General features: G+C 37.1%; 1 protein-coding gene across 1 annotated transcript in view; it reads left to right on the forward strand.

The window, feature by feature from the left end:
• Window positions 1-12,322, forward strand: part of arfip1 (ADP-ribosylation factor interacting protein 1 (arfaptin 1)) — a 453,640-nt gene that overhangs the window by 83,270 nt on the left and 358,048 nt on the right. The window lies entirely within an intron of this gene.

A 12,322-nucleotide genomic window follows, 5' to 3' on the forward strand; every position in this document is an offset into this window, starting at 1 on the left:
TTCAGAGGATTGATTTACTGCATCCGGTGCACCCTTTGTGGCATTTATTACATTGGAGAGACTGATCACGGACTTGGAGATCACTTCATTCAGCACCTCCACTCTGTTCACATCCACAGCGATTTCCTAGTGGCCAACCATTTCAATTCCAGGTCAAACTTCTGGGCTCACATGTCTGTCCATGGCCTTATGTACTGTCCCACTCTGACCACCCCCATATTAGAGAAACGACACCTTATTTTCCTTCTGGGCACCCTCCAGCCACATGGCATGAACATTAACCTAATTGCTTTCCATTAAACCTGTTTGCCTTTCTTTCCCCTCCCCCCTTTTCCTGTCCTTCCAGTTCTTTCACCCTCACATCTCCTCCCCCTCATTGCTGCTGTCCCTTCCCTCCTTTCTCCATCTATCAACTTGCCACCCCCTCCCCTTCCCCCCCCCCCCTACTCTGTTGTTCAGATGGTTGCCAGCATTCTCTCATACTTTGGTGAAGGGATTAAGTCTGAAATTTCAGTTATGCATCTTTGCCTTTGCCTTTAAAGGGCACTGAGCTTGTCCAGCATTTTGTGTTTTTACTTCAAACACAGTGTCTACAGAATTTTGTGATTTACTTCTTTATGGTGAAAGTAGGTGCATTCTTTTTTTTAAACTTTATTTTTGATTTTAAAATACATATATATAAAAAAACAAACAAACTAAAATAAAATAAACAAAACCCACATTCCCCCCCCACCCCTCTCCCACAAAAAAACTTCACAAGGAGAGCAAAAAACATATATCAGTTAATTATTTACATACGCTGTGTGATATTACAAGCTTACAATAAAAAAATTAAGATACTTCTAAACCCATAAATTCCAAATAAGGTGATCACATCTGAACAAAAAAAGAATAAATACAAGATCTCAACTCATTGTGCCAGTGGGCTATATTTAATTCCATATTATCTTTCCAAGTAATCGCAATACATTTCCGTGCTACTGCCAATCCTAAACGAGCAAATGCCATCTGAAACTTGTCCAACCCTAAACCAGTTAAAGATACAGCAAAACCCAACAGAAAAATTAATGGATCCACTGGTAATTTAATCTTAAATAATTTTTCCAAAAAAACTTTTCCAAAAAAACTTTTCCCAAAATGGATGAACTTTATCACAAAACCAAACTGCATGTACAAATGTTCCAGTATGAAGTCCACACCTAAAACATAAATCTGAACTACTAAAGCCATATCTTTTTAACTTCTCAGGAGTCAAATACAACTGATGTAAAAACTTATAATTAACTAAACTATATCTTACATTAAGTAATTTAGTCACACCATCTTGACACATTATTCTCATTCCTCCTGAGATATATCAAAAGATTAATCTTCCTCCCATTTAATTCTAGATTTGTTTAAATCTGGTTTATTAATCCTATCTTGTAGCAAAGTATACATATCTGAAATAAATCCTTTTTTTAATGTATCTAAAATTAAAAGCTCAAACTTAATTAATTGAGGTAGCATCATTTCTCTTCCAAAATTATCTATCACCAAAGCTCACACTTGATAATATACAAATAAAGAATTAAATCGTTTCCCAAATTTTTCCCTGAGTCTAGTAAAAGAAAGAAATTCTCCATCTTCAAAACAATCATCAATCACCTTTATACCTTTAGAATCCCAAATCTTTAAATTCTTTGTCAAGAGAATAACTCTATTTTGATATAACAGAGTTTAGGCCACAATCTTACCCCCAGAACCTATGACAGAATTGCTTTTAGTCAAAATCGCTAACAACTGTTTTAAAACTGGCATATTATATCCCTGTAACAAATAACTATTCCACTTAAATATAAATTGATGAACTTGAGACTCAGAAATACAAGCCAATTCAACTTTTGCCCAACTAGGAGGTTGGGAAACATCCGTCACCTTATTAACAAATTTTAATAGTACCGCCTCATAATAATTCCAAAATGAGGCAGTTGAAGTCCACCTAAAGCATATTTCCAAGTCAATTTCTGCAGTGCTACCCTAGCTAATTTATTTTTCCACAGAAACCTCCTCACCCATAGTATTAAATTTCTGAAAAAAATACCTTTGATTGATAAAGATATTGAATACATGGAAAGATATTCATCTTGATACAATTCACCAGACCTATTAACGTTAAAGGAAGATCTTTCCACTTATTCAAATCCAGTTTAATCTTTTTTAATAATGGTACATAATTTAATTTATATAAAGATTGATCATTTATATCAACAAGTACTCCTAAATACTTAATTTTATTAGGCCATCGTAATTTTGTAATCTGTTTACACTCAGTGTAAGCATCATCTAAAACCGGTAATACTTCACTTTTATTCCAATTTACTTTATACCCAGACAATACTCCATATAGCTCCAAACACTTCTGCAAGTGTTTCAAAGATTGTTCTAGATGTGTTAAATATATTAACACATCATCAGCAAATAAATTAATTTTATATTAATCTTTTGCAATTTTTATTCCTTTAATATTCTCATTTTGTCTAATTGCTTGGACCAATGGACAACCTTGACGCATTGTTGCTTCTTCTTTTAATTCTGAGGCACGAGGAGTGGCAATTCTGGTTCATAAGAAGATACCGTTTGAACTGGAGTCATTTTCTGAAACAGCTGGTAGAGTTTTGATGGTGAATTGTAAAATATTTGCAGAGTCATGGACACTATTGAATGTGTATGCACCTAATGTGGATGACGAACAATTTATATTTGAAAATTTTTTGACTTTCAATCAGGCTAATGAAAATATTTTAATTGGAGGAGATTTTAACTGTGTTTTGGATCCATTACAAAAACTATAAAGAAATCTAAGATGACTGTACAGATGGCATCCTTAATGAAAGACTTGAATTTGGTTGAAATTTGGAGAAGATTAAATCCAACAGAAAAAGATTTTTCTTTTTACTCTTCATGGCATGGTTCTTTTTCTAGAATAGATTTGTTTTTAGTATCGGCGCATCTTCAGGCCCGGATTATCCAAGCTGAATATAAGAGTAAGATTGTGTTCGATCATTCTATGTTATTCATATCTTGTGTTGGTTCTGAAGTTATGTAGACGACTTCCCCGTGGAGATTTAATGCAATGTTGTTGAAACAGCCTGCTTTCATTCGTTACATTAAAGAGCATATTATTTCCTTTTTACAGATAAACACTAATTCAGTACAGAGTAATTATGTTTTATGAGATGCTTTGAAAGCGTATTTACGAGGTCAAATTATTAGTTATTCAGCAAGAGTTAAGAAACAATTTTTGGTGAAGAGTTTGAAGTTGGAGAAGGAGATAGCAGTTTTGGAAAAAGATTTTCAAAAGAATACTACTGAAGATTAAAAAAAAAGCAGCATTGACTAAACTGAAACTTCATTATAATACATTGCAAATATACCAATATGAACTATTAATATAGAGATCTAAACAACGTTATTATGAATTAGGGGATAGAGTCCATAAGGTGTTGGCTTGGCAGTTGAAGACTGAACAGGCATCTAGGACTATTAGAAAGAATTTAACGGTTCCTTATAAACCTCAGGAAATTAATGATCAATTTGTTTATTTTACCAAAAGTTGTATACTTCTGAAGGGGTTCAGGAAAATGGTTCTATTGAGTAATTTTTATTTGCCTTAGATTTAACCATATAACCATATAACCGTTTACAGCACGGAAACAGGCCATGTCGGCCCTTCAAGTCCGTACCGGTTCACTTGAATAACTCCACTAGCTCCTCCGCAAACTCCTGAGGAAGTAGAGGCTTTCTTTACCTGTTTAGTACTGATCAGAGCTACAGCATTCCTTACACCAACTGAACTCATTGACTTCCATTTTATTCATAAACTGGAGGTCTTTTCTTCCCAGTGAATCGGGCAGGAAAATTTCACCACCCCATTTCTTTCTTGCCCTCTCCTTTGTAAGACACAATCCAGGACATTGTCCCACCCTGTCCCAAGTGCATTTGCTCCATATTTTTTTAAAAATCACCAATTAACTGCAACCAAACAGTGGGATACCGACAGATTCTCTGACTCGATTTCACTTTTCCACAGTAAGTATAATCCAACCAGGCTTGGTAATGATTGCGACACAGTATTCTTGTATCGTTAAGTTTTCCAAGCTGGTACAGTTATTTCACACCAGTGAAATTAACAAAGGTGTGTGAAAAAAAATCTCACACCCAGTCACCTCGTGTGTTAAACTTTCTGCACAGAATACCGACCGACACCGTTGAAGGCATTGCCTGAATAAGATCACACCATGCATCAACAGTCTCAGAAGATTGAGAACCTTTTTGAAATGACTCCCAAATTACATTTTATTTTATTTTCATTCTAAAATAGCACATTTGCCGGCTTTAAGAGAGGAAGATGTGAAAGAATTGGAGTATCCATTCACAGATTTTGAAATTAAGGAGGCCATACAAGCTATGCCAAATGGGATTACTGTAGAGTTTTATAAAGAATTTTATGAAGTTTTGTATTTATGGACATGCTTAAACAGGCAACAGATGAGCAATTATTGCCAGATTCTTTTTCGAGAGTGATAATTACAGTAATTTCAAAGAAAGATAGAGACCCTTTGGAAGTAGCTTCGTATCGACCAATTTCTTTATTAAATGTAGATTATAAAATAATATCTAAAGTATTAGCAAATAGACTTGCTAAATATTTACCATAATTAGTACATGTCGATCAAGCAAGTTTCATTAAGAATAGGTATGCTTCAGATAATATTCTTAGATTGATTACCTTGATCAATACACCAAGATATCAGCCCAACCAACCAATGATTGTCGCACTTGATGCAGAGAAAGCATTTGAATGGGTGGAATGGAATTTTTTATGAAAAGTACAAGAAAAATTTAATTATGGACCACTTTTTATTGGTTGGGTTATATAAAAATCCAGTTGCTAGGGTGGTGAGGAATGGCCAAACTTCTTCGTCATTTAAATTATCAAGTTAGGTACATTCTTGATCAGGAAGGGATTCGAGGGTTATGAGGAGAAGGCAGGAGAATGGTGTTCAAAAGGATAATAAATAAGATATGATAGAATGGCGAGGTGGACTCAATGGGGCAATTAGCCTAATTCTGCAATTCTATGGTCTTATGGTCGTCCACTTTAAGATGAAAGAGATGCAGTCATCTTTAATGGAAGAGAATACTTTAAGAGATGCTCTTACTCTGTTGTTATCAACTCCCTCTCGTGGTCAGATAATATGTAATGACTGAACAGAAAGAGGCAAATATCAAAAAAATTGCTGAACTGTGTCTTGTTTTATTCACTGTTGCCATATGCCAAATGGTGCAATTATGATAGGAAATGGTACCATATTTAACACTATCCCACAAAGTGATGATTTGTTAATCTTACAGTCCAAACACTTGGAGATACATACTTTAAAAACACATCCTCTCATATTGCATGCTGCATGTAATCAGCTGCAATAATGCTTCATTCCTCTACACTGACCACCTGTTTTCCCCAGTTTTGTACACTGCTGTCTTCTACAGGCTCACCTTCACATCTCTTCCATATGTTGACAGATGCCTTGATCGCATCATCTCCTGATGGATGTAATGGAGATGTTGATTTCCCACTCTAATTGGCTCTCTCCTGCCCAGAGATTTCTCTGTTGTTTGAATTTGTTACCAGAGATAACATCACATTCAACAGGAGGTGATGACACCACATCGTCCAGATGGCATTTCAATACATTGAGCAAATGTTGCAGATCACCAGCAATGGCCTGTACTCACATCACTGGTAAGGGTGCATCTCCGAGCTTCATTTTTCAGCACTAAGTGTCTACACCATTACACCAGCCTGCCAAACACCAACCAGATTTACCCAGCAATGGGTGATTCATTATTGTCAGAATGTGGAGACCAGGACCTCCTGCCGGATTCTGCTTAGTGCAGCAGAATGCAGATGTCAGGAGGGCAGGTTTGCACTGGAATCCTCTGATAGCTGAGCACAACAAAGGGAAGGACAGGAAATGTGCAGATACATGCTCCAACAACTCTTTTGGTAACACATCAGGACATAGCTATAGTGTTGCAATGAATCATTTAAGTGCTGATTTCATCAGTACTTTTGTTTTTGGGAATCCATCCTGAGCACTACGTGAGGCATTAAAGTATTTTAACTTTTGTGATTAAAAATGTTTAATTGCTGGAATTATTTGAAATCTTTAACATGTAATGGTACAGACATTAATGTAACAATATTTATGAGCAGATGTATGAGGTAGGAAATTGGGGAATAGTATAACAAAATAAAATTGGAATAAATAACATTTTGAAACCATGATTGCAGGAAATCCATGAGCATAATGAAAATTATTTGATCAGAATGCCAAATGTAAAAATAACTGAATCATTTCTCAGCTTTATTGGCAAATTTGATGATGCAATGATTGAAAATATTGGCATTTTCCAACATTCCAAATAGTAGTTTTCAAGAAGGCAAAAGGGGTACTTTTCTTTATTGTGTAAAGTTTGGAGTATAATAGTAAGTTAGTTATCATCCTGACTTGAAAATATATCACTGATCCTTCATCATCATTGCGTCTAAATCCTGGAGCTCCCTATCCAGTAGCACTGCGAGGCTACAGTACCTTTATCAGAAGCATCAGTGGTTCAAAAAGTTGGCTTACTGCTGTTTTTTCCAATGATAATTAGGAATATAGTGTTTCACATCTCGGTCAAGAAGATGTTAAAAAAAATTAGTTGGAATAACATTACGGTTGAGGTAATGAATGAGAGCACTTTCTGAAGTAAGGGAGATCATTGTGTTCTGGCCCAAAGAAATAGAAAACAAAAGATTGTTCCATGAACCTGATCCACCATTCAAAAAAATCATGGCTGAATCATCTTTATTCAAGTTCCACTTTCTTGCACCATTCCCATAATCTCTGGTTCTCTTTCTGTTATCCTTCTCAACTTCAAAAATGAGCACCTTCACTCCATTTGTTGCAATAGCAAGGTCCTCCCAGTGGCCAACCAGTTCACTTCCACACCCCATTGCCACTATAACATGTTTGTTCATGGCCTCATGTACTGCCAGGTTGAGGCCACATGTACACTAAAGAAACAAAGCCTTAGCTTCTGTCTTGCAGTATCCAACCAGATGGCATCAATATCAACCAATTTTTGGTAACTCCTTCCTCCGTTTTATCACTTTCTGAAATCCCTCTGACTTCCTTCCTCTCGCTACTCACCCCTTCCTTATCTTTCTCTTATCAGAAAGTATTTTTCTTGGCCTTTTGCCCTCTCCCCCTTCACCTTTCTCTTCTTCCCCTCCTACCTGTATCCATAAGATATAAGAACAGAAGTAGGCCATTTGACCCATTGACTCTACTCTGCCATTCCATCGTGAACGGATCCATTCTCCCACTCATCTATCACCTTCCTTGTGCTCCTCTCCTTACCTCTTCACCTACTCCCCTGCCTCCTTATTGCCTTGTGTCTACCTGATATTTTGATATATGTGAAAGGCTTATTACCAAAACATCAACTGCCTGTTGCTTTCCATAAATGCTGCATGAACTATTGAGTTTCTCCAGAACATTTGTGAACCACACACAGCATCTGCAGACTTCTTGTTTTCCAATATATTTAAGAATCGGCTGCCACAATTTTCTCAGGCAAGGGTTTGCAAAGACTTACAACATTTTGAAAGCTAAAATTCTTCCTCAACTCAGTCTTAAATGGATGCTCCTTCATTCTGAAATTCTATCATCTGGTCTTAAACTCTTTTATAAGGCAAAAATATCCTCCAGAATTTACTCTATGCACAAGATATTGTCCATGCCTTAGAATTTTATATGCTTCCATTAAGAATGCTTCTCATTCTTCTAAACTCCAATGAGTACAGAATCAACCTTTCCAGTCTTTCATCATAAAATAATCCCACCATATCAGGTATCATCACAATGAATCTTTACTGAATACCCTCCTTTATTAAGATGACCAAGATCATACTCATTGTTCTTGAAATTCTCTCTCTACTTGCAGTGAATTTAATTCACCATGAGATAATAGTTAGATAAAGGGAATGCAATCATTGAGTTTCGGAAATATTGAACAACATACTGCATTTTGGCTTGTTGGCCTTCATAAATCAAACTATTGAAATCAGGAGTTGTATTGTTATGGTGAAGTTGTCTAACATCAGTGAGGCCAAATTTTGAGTATTGTGTGCAGTTTTCATCTCCTAACTACAAGAAAGTTATCAATAAGATTGAAAGAGTGCAGAGAAGATTTACAAGGATATTGCCATGATTTGAGGAGCTGAGTTACAGATATAGGGCTCTGGAGCATCAGAGAATGAGGGGAGATTTGACAGAGGTATTTACATTTATGAGGGGCATAGATAGAGTAAATGCAATCAGGCTTTTTCCACTTAGGTGAGACAAGATCTGGAAGAAATAAATTAAAGGTGAAAGATGAGATGTATAGGAGGAACAGTAGGGAGAATTTCTTGAGGCAGAGAGTTGTGAGAGTGTGGAATGAGCTGCCGGTTAAGGTTTGATTTTGACATTTATGAAAAATTTGGAATATGTCCGTGGATGGGAGGAATATTGAGGGCTATGGTTCGGGCGGGAATAATAATTCAGCATGGACTAAAAGGGCCTAAGAGCTTGTTTCTGTGCTGTAGTGTTCTATGGTTCTAAAAAGCTGGTTATCAGATTTGAGATCCATTGAATAAATTAGTCATCAACAGCATGGACAATATCTTGTGCATAGAAATCTGAGGATCATGTTAATGAACATTTTCGGATTGTCAGACAGTTGGCATAGGTCATCTCCTGGAGACAGTGCTTTATGTATGCCACCAAACTCAAAGGTATGGTAAACAATAAGGGGGAGAAGACATATCAGCAAAGCAATTTAATTTGGCACACAATAATATCCTTCTGATTGAATGAAGAACAAGAATGCACTGTGAATTTCATCCTATTAAGATAATTAATTTGCAGAAAGCATTTCATTTCATCAAAGATATAAGTAAATAAAGTATATCTGGAGTATATTTTGATATTTGTAGGATGAATCATTCTATGATTCCAGAAAGCCAATTCTTCCATCTCGTTGTAAAAGCTTCAAGAGCCAGAAAAGATCTTTATAGTCATGTGGTCACAGAGACATTTAGAATGGAAACAGGTCCTTTGGCCCATTGTGTCAAAGCAGTTATCTAGTACCTATCTATACTAGTCCTACTTTCCAGCACTCAGTCTGTTGCCGTCAATGTCATGGCATTTCAATATTAATCTTAGTACTTTATAACTGTTATTTGAATACCTGCTTCCACCTCTATCAGGCAGGCATATTCCAGATTTCAAACCCCATCTATTTAGTATTTTTTCTGTTTATGGGGTGGATGCCATACTTAATTGTTATTGAGAAGGTGGCACTTGTTGTTCAGATCTAATTACATTTGAAAAGTGTCTTGTTTAGAACTGCTGTAAGTCTTTTGGCGAGTTATTGGTAGGACCTTTCACAATTTAGAACCAGCAACAATGATGAATAGTGATACATTCTCCAATCATAGTGTGCCCATTTTGGAAGGTTTAACTGTGCCAATCAAACAGTGTGTATTGTGTAGATAGTGTTGAGCATCTTTGTGTAATTGGAGCATGTGATAGTACAGACCTATCACCAACGTATATAGTTACAGTATCTAGAGTGTAATGACTGTGCTTACAGCGATTGGCTGAGAGCTTAGCCACGCCTACTGTCTGGGCCTTAAAGGGTTGTGTTCCTAGCCAGGTCAGATCATTCCGGACTGGTCGGCCACCTGTGAAGAGCTCCTGTCTTTTGCTAATAAAAGCTTTGGTTTGGATCAACAAGTCTTTGGTTCTTTCGACGAGCTCTACAGAGCAGCACTCATCTGAGGTAGTTACAGGTTTTCTATCATAGCTTGACTTGTGGCTCGTAGAAAGTAGAAAGATTTTGTAAAGTCAGGATGTGAGCCATTCAGTAGGATAGCCACCCTTTGTCAGTTAGGTTTTCTAGAACAATTCAACAGCATCATAGTCAAATAGTTTAATTAGCTTTGAAAGTAATTTCACTTACAGTATGTGATGTCTTTATGACCTCAGACTAGATCAGCCAATGAAGACTTTTTAAAATCCAATTTACTATTGCAGCTTTCTCTTTTATTATCCCTCTGTCTCCTTTCCTCCAACTCCCCGCACTCTTCCCTTCCCTTTCCATTTAGACACAGCAGCTAATTTTTATCAAGGACTCACAGACAGTAATGTGACAATGACAGTGCAATCTGCTTTTAAATAATGTTGATTAAGAAATAAGCATTGACTAACACCTGTTCTTCAATTAGATGTTGTGAGAAATTTTCCATTCTCCCATGGTCAGTCAGACAACAGTGCAGCACTCCCCCAGTAAAGGATTGGAACATCTGCCTGTATTTAAAGATTCTAGAAAAAATGTTTTGTTAAACAAATCTAATATGTAATGAGCATTCAAACTATGTAAGAATGGAGAGATGCAATACTCAAATGTGCTGGAAAAACTCAGCAGGTCACACACCATTCTTAAGAAGGAAATGGCAACCAATATTTTGGGCCTGGGCCCTTCATCAGATAAAAGCAAAAACAGACAGGCATTTGAATGAAATACTCTCCTACCTTTATCCACCACATACTTGTTACCCTGTACTCCTCCTGCCCCTTCTTCCCCCTCCACCCTCCCTTTTTGTTCAGACTTCTGTCTGCTTTTTGCTCGTACCTTGAATCTTGACGAAGGGGTCAGGTCCAAAACATTGGTTACCCTTTACTTCCTATAGATGCTGTGTGACCTGTTGAGTTTCTCCAGCATATTCCATGACAATCACAGGATCTGCAGTCTTTCCTGTTTAACTATCCTTGTTATTACCATTGCCAAGTCAAGTCCTTCATCAATATCCTGGGTGAGGTACCACTGATCAAAGTCTGAACTGAACCAGTCACACAAATACTGTGCCTGTCAGAGCAGGTTAGGGCTGGGAATTCACTCCAAGGCAAAAACTCGGAGCATAATGGAATGCTCTCCATTTGCCTGGATGAATGCAGTGCCAACATTTCTCAAGGAGCTTGAAACCATCAAGGACAAAGCAATATGCTTGTGTAGCATGGATTGAGGAGGGCCTTGTGACCTCTCCATCTGGAACCCAGTCAGAAGTTGCATCACCTGCCAATCAAGATAGATTCTGCCCACCCATTAATGCATATCTGACCATTGGTCCATTTAATCACTTGCTGATTACCTTGGCCAGCCACCCCACCTTATTGCACTTTAAAAGCCCACCACGTGCTAGTTACTAAATATTACAGCACGTATGTGAGAGAGCGTAAACAGCCACTGGTACCCTGTATCTGATGTGACTGTTTACATTGTTTAAAGTACTGATGATGTTTTGTGTCTTCATTGTTAATATTTCCCCGTGAGTACAATAAATATCATCCTATGTTTGTTTAGCCTTGTCTGGACTCACTTCACTGTGTACCCACTCACCTGATTTAATCTCATGCAACAGTTTAATTGGTACATCATCAACTTCCCTAAAGGTTCATTCTGTCTACCACATACAATGTTTTCTAGCCATTTAATTCCTCTCTCCATTCCAACATTGGGAGAGGAATTAAAATGCCTGGAAACCAGAGTTCTAGTTAGCATATGCTGATGCAGGTGGAGGACCAAATTTTCCTGCATAATGTCTGGGGTATTGAAGCAAATTTCCATTCTAGTGTTACATTCCATGAAAATTTCATTCTGTGGCTTGGCTAGCAAGTTCCCCATGTAGCCATAGGGGAGTCACAAACTTGCTGGCACTTAGCAAGTTTGCAATGCTGGCAAGTCAACAACTGAACCCCTAGAGGCTTCAAAGATTGTTTATAACCATTTGAAAACAATGACCCCCACCACCCTACCCACCCTCCATTCCTACAAGGTTAATAATCTTCAGGGCAGGAATCAGCAGAAAAAGAAACTACATTTGATTAAGCTCTCATTGAACATTCAGGGAATACGGAATTTTGATCAATTTAATTTGGCAACTTCATGAAAGGAGGGAAAATAGTTTGGTAGTATTCATGATCAACATGATTTTATTATTAACCTGGAGAGGATTTTTTTTTTAATTTTTCAGGAAATTTTTTTTCCTTTTAGCCGTCATGAAATTCTAACTGGGCTCTCCTATACATCACAGAGGTACAGTTTAGGAGGAAATGTCTTTCAGAAAAGCTAATTATACCAAAACTCTCCACTACTGTCTGGTGGATATAAAAGATCATGGTGT

This window comes from Narcine bancroftii, chromosome 3 (assembly GCF_036971445.1).
Source record: "Narcine bancroftii isolate sNarBan1 chromosome 3, sNarBan1.hap1, whole genome shotgun sequence".
Lineage (NCBI taxonomy): Eukaryota > Metazoa > Chordata > Chondrichthyes > Torpediniformes > Narcinidae > Narcine > Narcine bancroftii.